The 23,508-nt window shown below is 42.6% G+C and overlaps 1 protein-coding gene across 2 annotated transcripts in view; it reads right to left on the bottom strand.

Moving 5' to 3' along the window:
• The window catches only part of PALM2AKAP2 (PALM2 and AKAP2 fusion), a 274,650-nt gene that overhangs the window by 186,183 nt on the left and 64,959 nt on the right, over positions 1-23,508 (bottom strand). The gene's annotated exons all lie outside the window — the stretch shown is intronic.

The raw sequence follows: 23,508 nt of genomic DNA, 5'->3' as shown, positions 1-23,508 counted from the left end.
TCATTTCCATTGGGAAGCAGATATGGGGTCAGGCTTCTCTCTGGCCCTTTCCACATGTCCTCAGAAGGGGTTGTGGTGAGAAGAGATTGTTTTCTGTACAAGAAATAGTCTAGGATTTTGTTATTCTCAACTTAAAATGAACAGTTGATGGAAGGTGAAGTGTTTAGACAGAAGACCACTATGCAGAAATAAATGAAGACATGAAAGGGGGAGGCAGGCAGTTGTACTCTTAGGAAAGGTGACCTGGTAGCATTTAGGTCACAGGAACCTCTAGAGAAATCAGGCACCATCCCATCATGGTAAACACCCAGCACTCCTTGTGGAAGCCTCTCTCCTTGTTTGCCAGTGGGCATGCAGGCTGTGGGACACATCCGCCTGGCAGACTTGAGAAGCAGCATATTCTCCCTCTGCGTTTGGGACACCATGCATTCTCACACTGTTTTGCTTCACACTTAACATGAAGCATGGCAGGAGAGCTATTCTATGTATAAAATCTTCTTTTTGGACAGGACAGATCAGGGAGCAGAAGTAATTACCGAACACAAGCCCAGTGAAGATCTCTCCTCTGGAGGGAGGAAGCCTTGTGATGCTTGAGTGGCTGCTGAGCGGTCGCCCATGCAGCATTTCTGGAGTCCACAGTACTACGGCAGCGCTAAGTCAGGAATGCCGAATATGTGTTTTGGGACCTTGAGGGCTGCTTAGTGAGGGGGTGACTAAGGGGCAGAAGGAGGAGGAGCAGAGGAGGCATTTCCACACCCTCCACACTGCAAGGTGGGATCAATCTCAGCTACACTATTGCTAAAAGGAGAGGCAACGGACTGCCTAAGAAGCGCCACAGATGGTCCCTGGGTGGAGGGACTGGCAGCAGCAGGCAGAAGCCTGGGCTCCCCTCCCTGCTTCAGCATTGACCCCTCCTTGTTCCCCATCTGTGATGTGCCCATCCTGCCTGCACCAACACCAAAGGCACTGGGGCAGGACCTCCAGGTGCTGCACCCACACAGTGCTCAGCACACCAGACTCGTCACTGCGGGGTGCCATAGAGTGGCTGCTGTGACAGCCACAAAGCAAGATGAAGGAAGGGAACTGTGATTTGCCAGTGACAAGGTTAGCAATATCATACAGATTAGGCAAGTAGCTTAACAAATTCCCTATTGCTTTAGATGTTTAACATGCTGTATCAATAGCAGAGACTGGAAAATCCTCTTGGCATTTCTTGGCAGAAATATGGAAGATATGAAATGAAGAGATACAGCAAACTACCTAAGGGAAGTACAATACTCATAAGAGCCATTTGTATGGAGCAACTGCTAGGACAGAAAATGTACCTGTTTCATTCTCCTCACAGATACGATGTAATAAATAGCTGCTAAAAAAATTATGTAGCATTCTTATGCAGTATTAAGCAGCTGTTGCTTTACTCTTGAAATACCTTTATGTCTGCCTGACCATAGGTTATTCTTCTCTTTGCTTAGAAGTATATAATATTTAGACATTTGTGGGGTTAAAGGACACTAGAAAATGACAGCATATGGTTGATGACTTTCCTAAGAAGTATTATTCCTTTGGAAAACATTGACTTAATTAAATGTAAAATATTACAGGAATGTATCCATGTCATGATAATCTGACAGGAGATTATAGCAATATTTTGTTTCCATGAAGCAAACATATCTGCTTTTTACATTACCATTTAAACTATGAACAGATAAAGTGTTAAAGTGGCAATGCTGATAATGTTTCAGTCTTATCAGAAGAAATGTTTCCAGGAGGTCAAGCAAATAGTATTAATCCCTCTCTTTCACAACATCTTTAATAAACTTATTTTTCATCTGTATTTGAGACAAGGTGAAATTTCAAAGTCTCAGAATTTTCTGTAAGATGAAAATTGAAAGTTTTGACCCATTCAAGTCATCACTTTATGCTACAATTTCATTTATAGCTTCAGCTTTTCAGCATCCTGCCCTCTAGGGTCCAAGAGTCTAAAATTTATACCTTCTGTTCCTCTTCACAGATGTCTATTCTGACTCCAGTGACAAAGGATGAAAACCCACAGCCTGTTTTAGACTAATCAAACAATATAAAATTATTGGAGAACAAAATCTGAGCTCTGAATGCAAACCAGCAGATTTATTTATGTCTTCAAATAAGAATTCTGAAACAAATGACCCCAACACAGAAATATGTTGCCAGCTACTGAGTGGAGGGGGAATGGAAAGAAAACTTCATCATGATTTCAAGCAGTTGTACTGGGAGCTGGCAGGCTGGTTCACACTGGTAGTCCATCCAGTTCTGTGCCTGGCAGTGGCTGTTTCCAGATATTTCATGGAAACGTACCAAAATTTCAGGGTCAAGTTACATGCAGGAAAGTTTCTTCTTTAACTGCAATGCTAGAAGTTGGCTTTGTCCTACCCTGTAAAAGCCAACACTCTTTCCTAAACACAAACTTACTCCATAAATCTCTGGAGACCCTGCCTTGAATTTTGCAAAATACACCACTGTGATGAATCAACAAGTGCAACAAGCTGATTGTATGTAATGCAAAAATTTGGGTTCCCCTGTGACCAGATTTTTAGTTTCCTGGTTTTGGTTTCACAGTCTGTTATTTGTGCTGGTAAAAAGCAGTTCCTGATCTCACTTATCTGTTTCATTTCCATACATTTTTAGCACTTTCATTCTATAAGAGATTTAAAGAAACAGAAAATCGTGCAGCTGTGCTCCTTACCTCAAAAAAACCCTGTCAAGCCCCCTTCTAAAATTGTGGGGGAACAGAAATCACTCTGTGCCAACTGCCAACCTACTTGATTGCTTCACTGCATTCTTTTTTGGAAGAGGTTTGGGGTAGGAGTGCTTGACTTTTTTGTAATGGTCTGGTGTTCTGGCATCTTAATTCAACCTCTCTTTTCTTTGGAATTTATTCCCCTCATCTTTATAGCTATTTTCAAACTAGTTGCAGACACTATCATGTCCCTGTTCAACTTTCTTTTCCATAAATAATTAGTTTTCTCTTGCAGGTTGTGGATCTTTCTGATCAGAAACAGGAGGTAAAGCTTGGGAGGTGGCTGGATGCAAGTGCTGAGCCCCAGCAGCTCAGGAGAAGGTGTCTGGGCAGGTCCTTCATGTCCGGCTGCATTGGCTGAACACTACAGAGCTGCTCCTGATGACTGTGTCTCTGACCTCATCTCAGAGACCCAAATCGATGGAGACTCCATGGCATCCCCAGTGCTTCACTGTCCTGATTACAGGAATGATTTCCCTAACGAATTTTCTTTGCCAACACTTGCTCTCGGTAGTTGTCCTTTCTACTGTGAACACAAAGAACAAGTTATTCCTTTCCATCACAATAGCTGATGAAATATTTGAAGACCTACTTTCTGTCTTATACTGAAAGTCTAACACAGAGACACCACGTGCCCCAACCACTTCCATTTTCTCCTGATTTTCTGGCAGTGTGCACTGTACTTCCAGTGCAGCACTCCAACTGAATGTAAATCCAGCTGAGGCCTTATTAATGATCAGCAGAGGTTTCTTTTATGTCTCATTACCTACATACCAATATGTCTTTAGAGCACAAAATCCTTGACTCACGTCCAGGTTCTTATTTATTCTAGCTCCCACATGCTTTTGAGAGAACTGGGCTGGCAGCCACAGCCCACCCTGTCTGCACAGCTGGTTATGCCTGCTTAAAGGTAAAACTTTGCACTTGTCTTCTATTGAGTTTCTAAAACCGTCTCTGATTTGTAATGATCATACTGTTCTTCACTGTGTGCCTCCAGGTTTAATGTCTTCAAGTTTAATGAATAAGACCTCTACTTATATACCTTCTCATCACCTAAGGTGTTAATGAGAAGATTAAATGGTTTGAGACCCAGCATAAAGTCCATCAAATCTTTCCCTTCAATTTTGACTAAACAGTTTCTTGCCAGTATTGTATCTGCCTTACAGAAGTTTTGTTCAAACCATATTTCTACTACTTCATTATAAAAGTATCACTCTTCTTACCGTCCAGATGATTGGCATCCTCAACCAACTTAGAGCTCTCAAAGAAGCTTCTGTATCTTAACAGGCCTCATTTGATAAATTCAAGTTGTTTATAATTTACTATGTATTCTTCTAGACAACCACAAGTACTTCTTTTAAGGATTGATGTTTGGTTGGTATTCCTTAAGTCTTCTTTTTCCTGTCCCCTTTGTAAAGTTAAGCATGGTATTGCTGTTCCTATAAACGGCCATTTTCAAGATCTCTAAGAGAAAATTCACTGAGACTGCTTCAGCCAGTTCTCCAGTTTGGGGGCAGATCTCACCACTCTCAGGTGATCTGAACTCGGTTTGATTTGTCTCAGTACTCTCCAACTTGTTATTCTCAGTTCTGCTCTGCATATGTACCTTGTGTAACTGCATTTGCCATCTGATTGCAACATACCTTTCCAGTGGAGGCTCAAGCACAAAAAAAGGCTCTTCTCTCAGTGCCATCTATTGTCTTCCCTCTTTGTGTAACAGAAGATTAACATTTTCCTTTGCTTTCTACCAGTAATGGTGCCACAGAATCATTTTCATTATGCCTCTGCCTTTTTGGGTTTTGTCCTCACATGCTTTTGCAATGTTGTTCAAGTTATGCTTAGAGCTCTGAACTAATGTTCCATTTTCTTTGAACATTCTTCTTTGCTTAAAGCCAAGGAAAAGCCAGTGATTCAGTACAGTGTGTCTTTTACTACCATCTTTTACCTTTTGTCTGGGCCAGTTTGTGCTTTTATGGTCATTTACCTTGTAGAACTCTTCTATCCATCAAAACTTTTAGTTATGAGTTCTCTTGAGTGTACTGAAATCGGCCTACACAAATTCATACTTTTTAGTTTGCTTTTCCATTTGTAAGTCACAAGATTTTGTCATTTCATAGTCATCCTAGAGGCTTTCTAACCTTTCCATCTTGAGGGGTCTTGTCACAGACTAATCACTCTGGTACAGCTTGTGAACTTCCTCTTCTGTACACTTAGCTTAGAAGATAAGTTCATGCTCCAAAGTTTTGCTTCCCTGTGCAAGGTGACATTCAGAAGATTATGACTGATTTTTTTTTTATTATTTTTTTTTTAAGCAGGGGGTTTTAATGATTTGCTCTTCCTGTGTTTCTTCCACTGGATCTGCGAGGGGATGTTAATAATTAGATGAATTTGAGAATAATGAGTGAGCCCCAGAACCTTTTCCAGTATCATTAGGGTATCTTAGAAGCTTTGGGTTATGAGAAAATTAAAATGCAAAAGCTATTCTTTCCTCAGTCAAACCACAGCTTCTTTTTAGATAAGGAAACAGTGAAGCTACAGGAATGGTAATCAATTTGGGACACAAAGAACAAAGACTTTCCCTCTCTTCTGCAAACCTACCCTCCCACTTAATTAAAAAATAGTCTCCCTTGGAGGATGAAGAGCAGAAAGAGGAGAGTGGGGAGCAGAAGTAGTAAGAGTCAGAGAAGAAACCTGTGCTGAAACAGAAGGTGTAATTTTGACATTTCCTGATTGCTTCTAGAATTAAAGAATCACTCCCATACCACCTGTGATCCATTTTTATGGATTAATAACATTGATCTGTGTAGCCCAGTCCTCTGCCCAGCCATGCTCACACAGTCTGAGAAATGCCTGAAGCCCATCATGGTCCCTGCTCAGTGAGCACAGATGACATAGCTGGCAGACGCACAGGCATGGGTTTGCAGATCCCTCACTTTGGGATCCTTGGGATGAAAGGAGTCAAAGAGGCTAGGGCTAAAGCCTGGGAAATCTTGTTGCACTCACTAGTGCATGCTCTGCTGGAGAGAGCAAGAGCATACCTGGCTCTAAGGCAGATCACCTTACTGGGATGTGAGAGGAGAGAAACCTGTAAAAAACAGCTGTTTCCAACAAATCCTTTGAATTGTGATGTTGAAGAAGCTATAAAACTCTCAAAAATAAATCAACAATAATAATAAAATAATAATAAAATAGATACTAGAGGCTTGGCAGAAGGGGGAAAGATTGAACAGGAATTAAAAGACAAAACTGTGGGAGCTGGTAAGGACTGGGCAACTTTAATAGCCCTGAGAGTTCTGCATCCTTATGGTTCATCTTACTGAGAAAAAGCTAAATTCACCCAACTGCAGCAAAGACGGAATGCCTCTCTGCTCCTCCCCTTCCTCTCATATGTCCTTGCTGGTGAGGAGGGAAGAAGGACAACAAACATTTCAGTTCCTAATGAACGACTGGTGCATGCTCCTTAGGCTGTATTTCAGACAGCTCACAAACAGTACCCACTGCATGAAGTCAGCTTGGCTCTGAAAAACAGGAGTGCAGCTAACCACTACAAGGCAGCTACTTACAAAAAAACCAGCAATGGGAGCTGCTGGAGCACTTTTGGGGATTGTGAAGGTGATGCTTTTTCACCTCAACTTGATTCTCCTTGGGAAGCTCTTTGCCTGCCAAGATTTCTCAGTTCTTTATTAAAGGTATATTTTCATCCAGCAAAAACTGGACTCTTGGAAAAGCTGGAGAAAATGGAATTTTCAAGACCCTCATTAGGCAAACCTTCTCAGCACAGTCTCGCAAAAAACATGATTCAGCATCCTTGGGGCAAATGAACACATTAACACACTCTGGGCTATTTCCCAGCTAGCATTCCTCCCACGGTAGAAAAGGAAAAGAAAAGGAAAGAAAATTCTTCAAAGAATTGCTTATGATTGCACAATGTCCAAAATACATGTGTTCAGATGAAAATAATAACTCCTTCTGAAATATGCATCTCTACAAATTGTTCTCAGTACATAGAACAGCATGAAATTTTCACTAGTAAATCATAAACCAGGAAATGTAGGTAAAACCAAGATGTTCCAAGTCCTATTTTGCTGTCTAGCTACTATCAGGAAAAGCCTTCCTTATGAAAAAGTCAGAGCAACCTGACAGAGGTGTGTGTAAGGGTTAATTGGCCCCAAATACCTAGGGGCAAAATTGGTATGTTACTGGCTACTAAAACTTCTGAGAATCTTGTTACAAATTTTTGTGCCAAATGGTAAAAAATTTCACTTATTTCAAAGAATAATTGAATGAAATATCTCAGATCTCCGTAGTATATATCATTTCCTTAATGATTGTTCTTTGAAAGGTCATTTGCATTTAGAAAAAGGACTACAAAGCCCACTTACAACCCATTTTCAGTTTTGTTCATGCATAGTCACTTAGGCTATGTATATATCTAATAGAATGGCAAGCAGTTCAGCCAGAGATTGCTAAACACAATCTACCTCTTTCCTAATCAAGCATCAGCTGTCATTATTTCTTTCTTTTGTTTTACTGAATCCATTTCAGCTCAGCAGCGTGAAAAGCAAATACTAACGAATGAAGAATCACCTTTCAGAAATGTTTGGTCATTGCATCGTATTTTTCATATGTCTTCTATTTGGGAGATGAGGTGGCTCAGCAGGGGCTGTTAAGATGGAAAAGTCTCAACATACTCCTTGTCTTACTCAAGATGCCTATGTGATCTTTGTAGTCTGTACTGATTCAGTGTTGAGTGTTAAGACAAGCCACTTAAGGCAGCTGTGCAAGGATTAAATACCACTGCTTTTAATGTGAAAAAGATGTTTTCAGGATAGGTAATTTTTCAGTTACCCCCTACAGACATTACAGATAACAAAGTAAGTACTGGAAATGAGGAAGTAATATCAGACACACTACTTTGCTTTAAGCGTTTTGTTTCACATCTATTGCTGTATTGTTGATCTTGTATTCTTCCAAAAGAAAAGCTGTACTATCTCATTCACGAAGGAGGAAAGTCCAGGACAGGTTCACTGAAGCAAGCAAGTTTGTGATTTAGTTAGAAAAACCCAACAGCCCTCCTATGCCACATAAAGCAAATCTGGTGCCCAGGGGAGGTCTGGTGGTGCTTGCTAGGGCCTGCTGAAGCACAGGTGTCTGCACCAAGGAGCCAATTGTGAGAGACGTCGTGTTCAGCATATATCTTCATTTGTCACACACCCTATTTAAGCAGGTGTTTTCACCACCCATGGACCCACAGAGCACTCCACTGTCCTCTGTTCACCCTCAAGAGGGAGAAATTCTGTTATTTCTTTTTTTAAATGCTTGAAGAGTGAAATAACTGCCTAAAAAATGCTGTGCAACAGCAGTCATCAAAAAAGTTGTACCCTGCAGGCAAGAAATTTGTTTGGTCCTGGGATCCCTGGTAGACTTGGGCATCAAGACCATGATGCGGCTCTCATGTATATTCCTCATGGCTTGCAAATATCAAAGCATTTGTCAGCTATGACATTCCCAGTCCTGAGAGTCCATGGATGAAGGGAAGGACATTTCTCAGTTTGAGTTTAGTTCTGAAGTTCTTTTCTCTTGTATCTGCTGCAAGGATTTTTTAGCTTTCATGTGACATTTCAAGCCTGTCTTTTCTGCTAGGAAAATGACACAGGGCTTAGAGAGAGCAAGTCCTCTTTTGTGTGTGTGCAATTTTGGACAACTTGTACATGGTGGACATTGGTCTGATCTGTAGGGGTTTGATAATGTTTTTCTGTGGATGCTCTGTGAGTTTTAAATGGAAACATGTAACAAGCCAGTGGCAACATAGCAATGTCTGTAATGCCTGAGGTTTTGCAGACCTTAGGTGGTGCCATTTTGATTATACCAATCCCTGATAACTGAAGTCCTCTGGGTAGAAACTATGTACTGTCACAGCACTCTCCAGACTACCAAGCTGCATCAAGGTCTTTCACCACCTTATACCAGCATACTCTTCATACAGTCCCTCTGCTGCCTTCTCCTTGTCTCGCCTCATCCAGAGCATGTGTTTTCTCTCCTCTTGCTTCTTCCTCAGCTGCTCTCCCTTCACTGGCTGACCAACCACTTACCAGAACCAGCCACAGCTGCGCCTTACCTACATCCGCCAACCCACCGCCCCTGAAGCCAGCCCACAGCTGTATGTTATCAATGTTAATTAACCCAGCTTCATTCCTCTACAAGGTACTACTGACATTAAGAAAAAAGAAGCTAATTAAGAAAAAACCCAAGTTCTCAAAAACCTGGTGTGAAGCAGACTGCTATAACCTGTTTTCAGTCCATCCGTCCAGAAAATTTATACCATTTTCAGAGACTGCTGCCCTCACCAAGCTGGACTTTTTACCTGACGCTTGATGTTACACAACCATGAAAGACTTTCCCTGATAGCCTCAACAGGAAAACAGGATGATTCTTCTGTAACATAACTTCAGTATGATTGAAGATTTGCATTTGTCAAGCTGACATTAAGTAGCAAAGACTGGAGAATTACGTGGCTTTTTTGTCTGTAGGGTGGTTGCTCCCAAAATTGCTTGTCCAAAAGATGATACAAGGGAGTACTGGCCACTGCTGCCTGCCTGAAATGACTACTTAATGTTACCTATAGCCTTAAAACTGGGCTTTCAGTGGTCATACATGTTACATAAGTTACACCTGACTTGGTGGGTACTTACAGACTTTGGCATGTGGTAAAATACTTTACGTCATACCTAAGTGAAAGTGCAGCTATTGCCCATGAAGAAAATAGAGCTGAGGATTACCATGTTCTTGGCACACTGACACCCTGCAGTTGTCTCATGCTGGACACCAGTTGTGGATACCACAGCTCTTCCCAAAAAGTGATCCCAATGGGGTAAGGTGTCAAAGGCATAAGGCATTCCCCTTGCATGTTTTGGGACACAAACACAGTGCACATGTAAAACCTGCGGTACCTCCATTGCTTTCTGCTGCTATAACCTTTACTCAAGTCAGAACACTGTTACAATGGCTCTTTTAAAAATACTATCATTTATTTGTTGTCTTAGCTGAAAATCCTATGTCATCAAAACTGGAATGCCAGTGTAATAGATACAAAACATCTCCCCCTGGGCCGGGAGTAATATCTCAAGCTCCTGGGAGTAACGTGTGAACAGTGGCCTTAATTGTCCTCACAGGACCAGATCAGTAGCTGGCCCCATGTGACCCATCCAGAACAGTGTTTGGAGGGTGAACTGGCTTCTCTGGTTTCCCAACCTGGATGCTGCCAGCAAGACGAGGTTTACAAGCCCGGCTCTGCTGGTGACGTACTGCTGCTCTGCAGTAGCTGCTGCCTGAAATGTATTCCTAAATTTAGGTGCGCTCTTTCTGAGTCCATTCCAGGTGTGTCAAGTGACAAAGCTCAGAGATCATCAGACAAGTCAGAAAACTCTTAGGTTTTTGCTGTGACTTAGTAGTATTTCATTTTCCCCTTCTATTCTTTTAGAACAAGGAGGTTTAGCTTCAACTAAAAGTATTAACATATCTTCTCTAGGTTGTTATGGACCTAAAGAAAAACATTTCACTGCACACCAGGCTGCCAGCCCATTTCCTGGTCGCAATGTGTGGTTTTGGAAGGATCACTTGTATAAAATTGTCCTGATTAGTAAATAACCTTAAATTTAAATAGTGAAAGGGATGCTAAAGAGGGACTCATATGAAGAAGTTGTAATTGACATTTAAAAATGCACAAAAATAAAACTGAATGGAAAACTTGTCATACAAGGCTTAGGGCTCCAAGACTTAATTAAATGTTTTTTTCTCTGCTTACTTCTTTGACTATAGTGTTACATGCTCCCATACACATACACGCTCTTACCTATCACCAATAATCCATGTTTACTAGGATTATCTGTTATATTCACATTTTGTGCAGTTAAGATTCTGTAGGCAAGCTCATGTTTTCCAAATGGGCTTCCTACCCTTACTGTAACTCCACCACAATAGGTAGGACATTTTCCCTGGGCTGCCATCAAAGATGACAGGGTCTGTGCTGGAATTGCCTTCTCTCTCTGCAGAGAACATGCTTCACTTCTGATGTTAAAGATCTGTGTTACAATTTGATTCCACCAGTTGGTTACAGACTTTACTTATCTACAAGGCAGGTCACTCAAGCTTGGAAAACCTAGGCTCTAGTCTATGCTTTTTGCCCCCACTTCCATTTCTAGTGATTGTTTGGCTCATTAGCTTACATTATAAAGTCGTCACAGCAAAGAATGTGTATCACTGTGCACATCATCTGGTGGGGTGATGGACCCTAGTTGGAGATCCAGTGGGGATCCAGGATTCCTGGATCACTGCATACAGAGAGTGACGGCAGGGGAAAAAGAAGCCACAAGAATCAATGTTTCATCTGTTTGCATGGGAAATTATGAAACGCATTTGCTATTTTCACTAACCGTATCCAAAAGTACTGTGGATTTAGTAGACTGCAGATTTTTCTTCTTCACACAAATGACTAAAAGGAGCACTTTCTGACATAAATAAAACAAGCTCAGTGGTTAATGGGCAATGATAAGAAAAACACCAGCACATTAAAGAGATGAACTAATCATTTGGGAACAGGATTTTGACAGCTGAATTAAAAAAATAAAACACCCCCAGGAATTTTCAACAAAAGCTACCCATTTAATTATGGAGCTGTGTGACTCCATAGGCCTGAGGCACCTCAAACTGTGTCTTCAGTGTCACCAGAAGTATGAACTCAGCACCAAGGGATGTGCCCTACCCACCTAGAGCTTGCACTGTTTGAGCACTGCTATGGGTGAGACTGCAGCAATTTAAGACACCAGCTCAAGCTAGTCGGCTGAGCGGCTAGGCAGACCATGCTGCAGCTTGTGCCCATCCTGCACCAGCTACCTATAGATAAGTGGAAACCACCACAGCCACTGGGGTTGAAGCCAGTCCTTTGATTTTGATGTAATTTTGCTGCAGTGGTAGAAGTCTACACCAGTTTCGGTGCTATCAACACAGTGTTAAGCCACCTGAGCTAGCTGAGGCACCACCAGCTGCCATGGGAGTGCACAGTCAGCCACCTGAGTACTTACGGAGCTGCTCCATTTTGCTGCAGTGCAATCAGTACAAAGGCTCAGAACTAGCTGAAGGATTTTGTACTAAGTCAACACCAGAGCCTGTACCCAGAAGATGCTGCTGAACATTTAAAATTTGTCTGTCTCTGTGTTTTGCATATTAGAGTTAAAGCATGTTTCACACCATGACTGGCACACACCACCCAAATACTACCTTGCTTGTCTGCTTTCAAATCATGCTGCTTTGATACGTGTGAATGGTCTGACAACCAAGAGCCAGATTTATAGCCTTAGCAAGAAGCACAAGTCCAGCCAGTGTGAATCACTTCGTTCAGGGAAAGGCTTTTTTCTGCTTTCTCTAGAAGCATGGACCATTTGTGTCAATAATCATCTATTTCTTATTTGTGCTGCCACTGCAAAATAGGAGAAGAATGTGAAGAATGAAAATTTACTCAGTATATCTAAGTGGCACCAGTGAGGTTCCCTTTGTATTGTGAGAAGCAATTAATTCCTGTAGCAAGGACCTCAGCTCACATGAAGCTAAAAGTGTGGGAAAATTACACAAATGAACACTGGAATAGGAGATACAGAAGAAGCATTGAAGTACCTTCCTCCAAGTCATGCAGGAAGTTGGTGGTAGAGGCAAAAGTTTAACCTTGGGTAACTGTGGACTTAATCCTGTCATGCCTGGTTTCCTCTTTTGAGGCAGTTCCCAGGGACACACTCTACACGACTTAGATTGTCCAGAGGAATGCAGGATGCAAAGATCTGGTCCCTGTGTCTCTCTCCTGTTACTGACTTTAGACTATCCCACTGATATGGTATTGTTGCCTAAAGGGTATATTATTTTAAAACACATTTTATTTCAGTATGTAATTATACAGGGCTACAATAACCTCTGCCTGTAGAGTTCATTCCATTTAAGCATCCATACTTTCTGCTGGTAAAAATTGAATTCACAAAGGAAAGCTTTGCTCATGTAGCTGCCTTAGTGAAAAAGTTCTAGTACAGAGTGGGCATAATTTAACAGTCTTTCACATGAAGGACTAAACATGCTTTCCCGGCCATGGGACAGCATAAGCATGGCATTGTTCTGTAAGTTCTTCTACACCAGTTACAATCTACAGCATGTTTTCACAGCTTTTTGAAATTTCTATCTCACCAGTGATCCAGTTATTCAGAATCAGCTTCATCTTTTGCAGAGCATCTTTTCCTCAGCAGTTGCTTTGTTTTTTAATTTAGTTGCCTTTTTAGGACTTTGGTACCATATTGAGGTGAATCTGTGCTGAGGCAGACTGACAGCTACAGAGAAGGAAGAGCAGATCCCCATTCAAGTCCCAGCAGCCTCATGTCACCAATATCTAGGGTATATCAAACCTTGGTCCACAGATTCTTTTACATGGGCAGTATCCAGCTGGACTCGTTTCAGTATATACTTCTCTTCCACTGTCTCATAGCTATGACTCCTTGTATAACATGTAGTCTTCTTCAGCTGAAGGAATTCTAAGGAGAAGCAAGGACGTTGTCCAAGTCTGACTCTAATGCCTTGTAAATTGGAATTTACCTTCCCCTCCAAATATTCTTTGTAAACATTAATGATATTTTAAGGTCATAAGTCACTCCAGTTGCTTGACCTTGCTGACCAAACTTTGCAACATGCTGTTTGTTCAGGAGTCCTAACTGCAGCTCTGGGTGTTGATTACACAGGAATCTGTGGTAAAGCTCTATTTTTTATTGCCTTGAACTCATCTTTTGTGTTGTTGGTTTTGCAAAATAACTTTGATTTTTATTTTTCTTCTTCTACTGCCTGAAAGGACTCTTGACATCCCTGTCAAGTCCTTTTTCACTTGTGGCAACAACAGGTCACAGCAGATGCCGTGCAAGCCTGACTTTAATCCATGTGCATTCATTGTTTGATTTTTCCTACTGTTTCCACTTAACATTCCCTCTCTCTCTCTCATTTGTTTCATTGCCCCTCCTGCACATTTGTCATACCAAGTCAGTTTTCTAGTTTGAGTTCTTATAGCAATCTGCTCTGGGACCTGATTCCTCAGTGTCTTACACTATAGAGTCATATATCACTTTGTCCTTCAACGCCCATATTTATCCATGGCTTTGAGCGTGTTTTACATCTGTAACATGCTGATCAGAGTGCTCTGAATGTCCTCGATTGTTGATTTGACCGTATCATTCATGCGCTATATTCCTGGATGGATACAAGCATTTTTCCAACGCACTGAGGTTCCTTGTTACTACTTATTTGCTTTTCTGTAGTGAGATCATGATACATGTGCCAGCAGACTATTCTCTGTTCCTGAACGTGCCTTCTTGGGACTTTTCTTTTTTCTTCAACTGCAACTGCTCAATAAAATCTGTTACAGCTGTCTCTTTCTTATAAATCATGATTCCTGATTGCACATCCAGTCTTTGTCTTCTATGGACCACCAGCTGGGATATGCATTATTTTTCGCTTTATAATTCACATACTGCAGCAGTTAAAAAACCCTAGAGGGAAGGCAACGTGCTTTTCAGACTGCAGATTTTTAAAAAAATGAGGCTGAGACTTGCAATGCCCACTGGGTGGCTCCAGACACTGCACCTTGCGCCTCCTCTATCTATCTCTCCTGTTCAGAGGTAGCTCAGCCCTGTAGAAATTCGTGTAAATGCTGACTACCAGCAAAAATGACAGGGCAGGGCCAGGGGTAGCAAACACATGACGTACCAGATACATAATTAATGGATATTAATGACTATTTGCATCACGGTGGTGCCCAGAGGCCCAGTGGAGGGTGCCTGTGCAGGGAGTAACATTAATGCTTATATTCCACCCATTGCACTTGAGGTACTTAACTAAGACACCTATACTCGAGAGAGAGGTGGGCTTACACAGGCCATGGGGGTGATGCTCTTTCCTCACTGATTGCATGGGGGCCTAGAGGAGATGATGCTCTAAACACAGGTGACATTTAAACTCCTGCAGTTATAATGGATGAACCTGACCCTTTGGGAGAAGTGGGCTACTGAGGAACAGAACTGCAGCAGTGTCTTTCCTAGCCCTGTAAGCATATCTGTGTGAGCATGTGTGTATGCTGCATGTTTTGGCTTTCACAGTCACAGCACATAAAGAGAAGTTTGGAGGGAAGAGGAAACTTCTCTGATTTAAGGTGAAGACAGAGTAAATAATCACCGTAAAGCACCAACACAATAAAATCTACCAAGGCTGTTGCCTAACTGTGCCTTCTCTTCATAAATACACGCCAGGTTTATCACCTTTTCAAAGTTGTGCACATGCATGTCACTGCCACAACACATGTCTTTCTGTTACAGAGTTTCCACAGTTTTATTTTTTCCATCCACCAAGCACTATACGGACTGTGTGAAAGGAGCTGTTTTGCCAGCACTGCCCTGTGGTGAGGTTGGCATATAAGGAAAGTCAACCAACCAGACAACTCCAGCAATGGTAAGCATAACAAGGAAAGGAATGAAGAGTAGTCGTTTCTGTTGCAGGCAACAATCCCATTTGGCCCATTATTAAGATTTAATTCAGATGTAATGAAGTCAACGAGTCCTGCTCTTTATGCTATACCACAGTTTAGTGCTTCAGGAAATCCCTGTCAGTTCTACTAGGCTTAAAAGTGTGATGATCTTAGATAGCTTTGTATACAGAGGAAGTGTAGTGATTCAACACAAATGATAAATACATGTGTTATGAAGTGATTTCCCCGTCTTGCAAATGGAATCACACGGATAGTCATGTGAATATTTTAGCTTTGAAATGTTAAAGCCAAGGAGAATCTGAAATCTTGCTCTTGGTAATCTGTCATTGTGGCTCACCTAGTGTAGCAACAGAAACCCAGCCTGGTGCAGAATGTCCATTTTAGTGAAAGGCTGCAGTTATTGGAGTTGTATTTTTCTTGCTGAACCTGGCCCAGAGGTAGCAACTGCCCCTTTCACAAGGGGCTGTAGCACGTGATCTACTGTGTTAAAGGTATTAATCTATTTAGAAATGGATGTTACTTTACAATGTGCTAGCTTGCCTAAATAAAGTGTCCTTAAAAAACTGCTTCTGCCCACGTTGAATTTAAGCCTACATTTCCATTCCTTCTTGAGGACCATGTCACTAAATCTATAGCACACTGACATGGATGAAGTGTCAGAAGCACTTGATGTGGAAATTCCCTGATATGTAGAGATGGGGCTTTGGAATTTCTTCTAATATCTTGCTCCTAAATTAGGCAAAAAAAGTTTCTTTACCAAGGTCCATGGTACAGATAGTTGAGGAGAGCAGACATAGCTGGAGTGGAGGGAGAATGTGCTCAAATTGAACAGTCAATCTTTTTGCTCGCTTTGTAAGATGCATAGTCATCATTAAATAATTACAGCTAGCAAGGTCTAGGAGTAGCGGAAGATCCTGAGATTCCTACTCCCAAACCCAGAATACTAACATTTAGGCAACTTCAAAGTACTGTCATCCTGCTATTTTGACTTGAGTTTCAGAACTGAGGTAGTAAGCTGTGTTACTATTTTTAGGTGGGTTTTTTTTTTTCTTTTAAAGTGTTACATCTGAATATATTATAACATATGTAAAAACCTCAAACCCATTACCACCCAGCAACTTTTAACTCACTGCTTTTCTGAGATCATCCTGCGTATCCTGAGGAATCCTTTAATCATACCGCAGAGTGGGTTCCTTTGGAAATATGAGATTTCCTGTTGTTAAGGCTTTTTGCCTGGTTTTGTTTTGGTCTTTGTTTTGCTAAGAAATGTATCACATATGAAATGCACCCCAGCAAAAGCTTTATGGGGGGTAAAGGATGTGCTGTTCTGTAAATGACAGTCCTTACAGGATGCCAAAACTGAGATCTGTGGACCTTCAGCAGATGAGATTTGCTATTGATCAATCTTAGTGGAGAACCTGACAGAGGGCTTGAGAATGAACAGCTGCTCCTGTGCAGAAAGCTTGACCTTTCCCTCATAAGATGAGCAGAATTTGGAGAGATTGCCTAGCTATGAGGATTTATTTTTGCTGTTTCACTCTTAGGGAGCTCACCCAATGCAACTGGTTGTATAGGGTGTGTGGAGGCAGACGGAGGCCTTGTCTACACCTTCATCTGGCAATTAGGTAAAACCAAAAATGCTGAACAAACACTGTTCCTGATAATTTTCTCCAGCTGACATCAACGTTGCCAAATGTTCATGCTCATGTGGACCATGCACTTTGAAGACACACTGTTCTCTCCACTAGCATATGCTTCAGCAACTGTTCATGTCTCTCTGGAGGCCACAACTGAAGAAAAATGGATGGGACCTTGCTGTGGAGAGGTTTATGGCACCTCTGGTCTGGGCTTGCACTGTCTTCTCTAGAGGAGGTCTGAGCATCTGTGTTTCTGACATCAGGTGATCCTTCTTTTAAAGGAGTGCACTCACATCTGTCTTTCGTGTTCTTTCCTTCTCTGTCATGCAAAGAGCATCAGTGACAGTCCCAAAAGAGACTGAATTATAGCCAAAATTCCCAGTCTCAGACATACCAAGTTTTTATCATGGGAAGAAGAAGCAGGAAATAAACCTTGGCATTAGAAAGAAATGAAAGAATGGACACTGGGAGGAGAGAAAATGGTGACGGTGCAGCAGCCATTGCAAGCTCAGCTGAACCACAAGTCTGTGTTTGCTGGACTCTGTAATGAGAAGAAATTTTAGTGTAGACCCCATCTAACATCACAGATCCATGAAGCACTCAAGGCCTATTAATAAGATAGTGTATTAATAAGGTTTTATTTTCTGCATATCAGATCAGCCTGGTAACAGTTTTCTTCTCAGGGCCTAGCCTAGTCTCTCTGACAATACTCAGATCTGAGCATTTACCTGGAAAGATTCAATTGCAGTACTGGAAAAAGAGGAAATTCTGCCAGCTTTGGAGCTGTTTCTACCTAGATTAGGACTTCTGTCTAATAGCTGGTAAGCAGATATAGGTCGAACACAACCAAGGCACCTTGTGCTTGGGAGAAGTGGTGTCATCCCTCTTCCTCCATCCTTGGTCATCTCTCTTGTGTAAGCTTACGTTTGGCATCTCTTTTGGTCCATCAGGCTAAGTACTTTCCTTGGATGGAGTTTGTGCTTGTCCTGCAGTCTCTCTCACAAACATTTTTGAGTTCAACACTTCTTTAAAATACTTTCCAAGGTTTTGGAAGAACAGCAGCACTTTGAGATGGGAGCTACTGGGAGGGAGTGAGTTTTGACACGTATCTACCACCTGCCCACATCAAGGCAACAGCAATTAGCAAAGACGTGCTCATCTCAGGAAAGAACTTATGACCTAAGGTCCAAAAAACAGACCTGCCCCTGCACCTCCATGCTGGACCACCATGGAAAAGCCTTCTAGAAGTGACGCAGCTGTGGCTCACCACCAATATGCATGAGGGTGAAGCACTCTACAACCTCAAAAGGCTTTTGCAAATGTCAGAAGCTGGATGGGCTGACAGCTGAGTAGCCCAGAGTAAAGAACAGGTACAGTAAACACGTACACCTTCACAGCCATCCTTCACTGCCTTGCCCCCAAGAGCTGCCAAAGTGCCAAATGCTGCAAGTGTCTCTTGGCTGTGCTCTTCGGGGATCCAGAATCCACTGCTCTAAACTGTCTGCCTGGTTCACATCTCCCAAAAGGCTACTCTGCTAAAGCCATGATTTGTCTCTCCTCAGAGTTGATGGGCACCTCCTCAACCAACGTCAACAGATGCACTGTCAATTACTAAAGGCATATCCCACTTTACAGAGCATTTAGTTCTGTAGATTTCTTTTTGCCAGGAGCACAATTCCAGTCCTGGTATCTCATGCCACTGTCAGTCACCAGGGAGGGATATATGTTGTCACGGAGTATTTCATGTTGGCATGCTACATGAAAACTTTAGAGAACAAAAACTCTTCACCTTTTGTAGTAAACACAGGCTTCCAGCACGTACTATAATGTTATCTAGTAAAACAAACTAATTTTGGGAGCCTTTCAAATGCTGTGAAGGAACAGCAAGGCTTTGGGTGGGCTGCTCTGCTCTATGAATGCTGCCTGTTAATACCCAGATGTCGAATGCCAATTTTCCATTCACTGCTGCAAAATATTAGACTGTCATGTGATAAAAATAACCATGGGAGGCATGCAATACATTCCAGTGCTCGTTTCACCTACATCACACTACCAGAAATTCGTCTATGGAAGTTCACTGGGCATCTGAATCAATGCTATCCCCAAAAACATGTTTCTGTGATTTGGAGAGTAAGTTTAAGGGAAAGGAAATGTTTTTCATTCATTTTTTACTCCTTTGGTCTCATTTACCCCAAATGTAAGACAGCTGCAGAAAACAGGCGATCACTTTCTCTCTGTATGACAATGAGAAAGAAACTCAGGAATGGCTTCTTTCCTCTGACACTGACCCAAGATCTTTAGAACATGAAAAGCTAACTAGCTTTAAAGCTTCCTATGTCTAAGGACAGTTTGTGGTGAAAGATATCTTAAATCCATGCTTGGCTTCACTCTGCCATTGATACAATGGTACCATCAGTCTTGCAGTCGGATTTCAAACATTTAATAATACAGCAGTGCCTTTTCATCCTTCCCACTACTGACAGATTTCCAACCCACTTAATGATTGTTGAATAAGGGCTCCAATCTTCTTGTTAAGTCAATTTTTTTAAAAGAAATGCAAGACACAATACCGAGTTTTTTACATGGGGCAGGATAAATCTTATTCTTAAGACCCAAGTTAAGCAAGCAGGAATGCCAGGATTACAGGACCAAACTTCTTTCAAATCTGCTTATTCTTCTATTTTTACTTTACATGCTTAGCTACAAAGACTATTTCTAGTGTTCATACATTTCAAAATCTCTAGAAATATTAAATTATTTCCAATGATAAAATGATTATTCTATCTGTAACCCACTCTTACACTGTTCATATGCCTGCATCTTGTCTCAATCCTGCATTCCATGTTTTTTTAACTTGTATGTGCAGCTTGTACTTCTCTGTCCTCCTGTTGGTAATTATCAGCATAATGACAGCATTTGATTATTTGTATTACATTCTTTGTTCTGTTTTATTTCTAGTTTTGTGATGCAGATATTTTTCCAGTGGCTTGGCATGAAGTGTGCAGAAATGCTGACTAACGTAGGCATCCTTCTTCCAAATGATATTGCGGATGAGGAAGCTCATTAAATCATTACACTTACTTATGTCTAAGCTTACTCATATGCACATATCCTCGCAAGCTACAAGTTGAAGTATGTGATTTCTTGTATCATGATAACATGGAAGTCTAATAAATAAACAGCAGTCTGCGCACTCATGCATTTTTGCTGCTCCAGTTCAAATTAAACACCTCCCACAAAAAGGAGAACTGGTTACACTAGCTTAAGAGTAAACACAACAAGCATGTGTACCTCTTGCAAAACATCTGATTTTAGTGGGAAAGTCACTTAAAACTGAACTAGAAAAAGCAATTCTCAGCTGAAGCATTTGTGTTATGTGCAAGGCCATTAAGACCATCTACAAACCTATAGCTAGCCCTACTATTTCTCTTGAGTATATTTGCCGCCTCTGGACATCACAGACCTGCATGAGCCCCTTCTTCATTTATGAATGTTAGTATGGTTTCAAACACTACCTCCTTCAGTTTTCTGTTCTGTGTTACAGTTCACTCAGCTTGTCAGACCTACTGTTTACAACTGGCCTGCAAATAAAGATGGATGCTTCTCTTGTGCTATGGCTCTTCATGCAGTAAATACAGAAGTAAATGCGAGAAAGGGACCTTCCCAAGTGCTTCTGTGTGATCAGAAGAAATGGTGCTCTCTGCGATGATGATGGAATGCCCTGCTGCCAGAAGAAGTGGATGACTGCACATTCCCTCTTGTTACAGCAGGGACATGGGTGCTGGCTGCCAGCAGAGGTTGGAAATTGGCCTTCACAATTAAGCTTCAGCCGGCTTTTAGAGCAAATATAAAACACTGCATCTTCCTAGCAGGGACAAATGCAGCATGTGTGCCACAGAAGTCCTTCACAAGAGATGCCGAGAGCCTGGAGAGGAACCACAGGGCAGTGGGCACCTAAAAAGCAGCACAAAGGAATTCCAGCTGCTCCAGCCAGTGAGTAGATTCATTGGGGGCCCAATTTAAATGCCTCTATGCAAACACACATAGCATGGGAAATAAACAACAAGAATTAGAGATGTGTGCTTCCTTTCAGGGCTATGATCTGACTGGCATCACAGGGATGTGGTGAGATGAATTTCATGACTGCAGCGCTGGAACTGAAGGATACAAGGTCTTTAGGAAAGATAAGCAGCTGAAAAGAGGAAGGGGTGTCACCCTTTATGTCAGCAACCAGCTGGAGTGCATAGAGCTCCATCTAGGGATGGATGAGGTGAGGACCTGAGGGAGATCTTAAGGGTCAGGATTAAAGGGACGGCAGGAAGAGATGACATTATAGTGGGGGAATGCTAAAGGCCACCTGACCAGAAAAATGGAGCAGATGAAGCCCTCTATAGACAGACCAGAGAAGCCCTATGTTCACAAGCCCTGGTCCTGAGGGGGCACTTCAACCACCCCACTATCTCTTGGAGGCACAGAATGGCACGGCACAGGTAATCCATGAAGTCCCTGGAATGCGTTGATAGCAACTGCCTTTTCCAAGTGACAGAGGAACCAAACGAGGACAGGTGCCATGCTGGACCTTGTTCTCACCACCAAGGAGGGGCTGGTGGGGAATGTGAAGCTCAAGGGCAGCCTTGGCTGCAGTGACTATGAAATGGTGGAGTTCAGGATGCTTAGGGCAGTAACAGAGCAAGCTCATTACCCTGGGCTTCAGGAGAGCAGACTTTGGCCTCTTCAGGGACCTGCTTGGTAGAGTGCCCATAGGACAGAGCCCTGGAGGGAAGAGGGGGCCCAAGCAGGCTGGTTAATACTCAAGGATCACCACCTCCAAGCCCAGCAGCGGTGCACCCCAGCAAAGAGGAAGTCGGGCAAAAACACCAGGAGGCCTGCATGGATGAACAAGGAGCTCCTGGACAAAGTCAAACACAAAGAGGAAGCTTACGGGGGGTGGAAGCAAGGACAGGTAGCCTGGGAAGAATAGAGAGAAAGTGTCTGAGTAGTCAGGGATCGGGTTGGGAAAGGTAGAGCCTCGACAGAATTGAATCTGGCCAGGGATATCAAGGGCAACAAAAAAGGCTTCTAGAGGTATGTCAGTGATAACAGGAAGACTAGGGAAAATGTGGGCCCTCTGCCGAAGGGCACGGGAGATCGGGTCACCAGGGACATGGAGAAGGCTGAGGTGCCAATGACTTGTTCGCCTTGGTCTTCACTGGCAAGTGCTCCAGCCACACCACCCAAGCGGCAGAAGGCAAAGGCAGGGACTGGGAGAAGGAAGAACCACCTGCTATAGGAGACGGTGAGGTCTGAGACCACTTGAGGAACCTAAAGGTGCACAAGTCCCAAGGAGGACCTGATGAGATGCATCCGCAGGTCCTGAAGGAACTGGATGGATGAAGTGACTAAGCCACTATCCATCAGATCTGAGAAGTCGTGGCTGTTTGGTGAAGTTCCCACTGACTGGAAAAGGGGGAATATAACTCTGCTTTTTAAAAACGGAAAGAAGGAAGACCGGGGGAACCACAGGCCAGTCAGTGGCAGCTTGCTGCCCGGCAAGATCATGGAGCAAGTCCTCCTGGAAACTCTGCTAAGGCACATGGAAAATAAGGAGGTGATTGGTGACAGCCAACATGGCTTCACTAAGGGCAAGTCATGCCTGAACAAATTTGGTGGCCTTCTACAGTGGCGTTCCAGTGTTGACACATCAGGGAAGAGCAAATGATATAACCTACCTGGACTTGTGCAAAACACTTGACGCTGTCCCACATGACACACTGAACTGGGGAGACATGGCTGTGATGGGTGAACCACTCAGTGGACAAGGAATTGACTCGATGGTTGCTCTCAAAAGAGTTGCGGTCAACGGCTCGACATCCAAGTGGAGGTCGGTGATAAGTGGCATTCCCCAGGGGTCTGTACCGGGACCAGCGCTCTTCAACATCTTTGTTGGTGATGTGGAGACTGCACCCTCAGCAGGTTTGCTGACAACACTGGGCTGTGTGGTGTAGTTGACACACTGGAGGGAAGGGATGCCCTTCAGGGGTACCTTGGCAGGCTTGAGAGGTGGGCCCGAGGGAACCTCATGAAGTTCAACAAGACCAAGTGCAAGGTCTTGCATATGGGATGGGGCAACCCCCAGTATCAATACACGCTGGGTGGAGAATGGATTGGGAGCAGCCCTGAGGAGAAAGACTTAGATGTGCTGGTGGGAAAAAAGCTCATCATGGTCCTATGAGTTTTTAAGCATATTGTTTGTTTCAAATCAGAGGAAAACACAAAAAAAGAGGACAATTGTCAACTCAGACTAGAATAGGAAACTGATAAAAGGAAAAAGTTCTAACACCCAAACCTTGATTCTGAAAGCAGTAAATATTTGATCTCCTGGTGGCATCTGCTGTTGCATTTTGAAAAGTAATCTGCACCAGTGAAAAGTGAGTGCAAAAGAGTGCTGCCCTTCTTTGAACTCCTTTTAGCTGTGGGAGGTGTAAAGCAATGGAGAATCTCTCAAGTGTTGATCAAGCCATACATGTGCATCTGAA

This window comes from Falco peregrinus, chromosome Z, assembly GCF_023634155.1.
Source record: "Falco peregrinus isolate bFalPer1 chromosome Z, bFalPer1.pri, whole genome shotgun sequence".
Classification (NCBI taxonomy): Eukaryota; Metazoa; Chordata; class Aves; order Falconiformes; family Falconidae; genus Falco; species Falco peregrinus.
The sequence above is the reverse complement of the archived record's forward strand: the minus strand, read 5'-3'. Positions and strand labels throughout refer to the sequence as shown.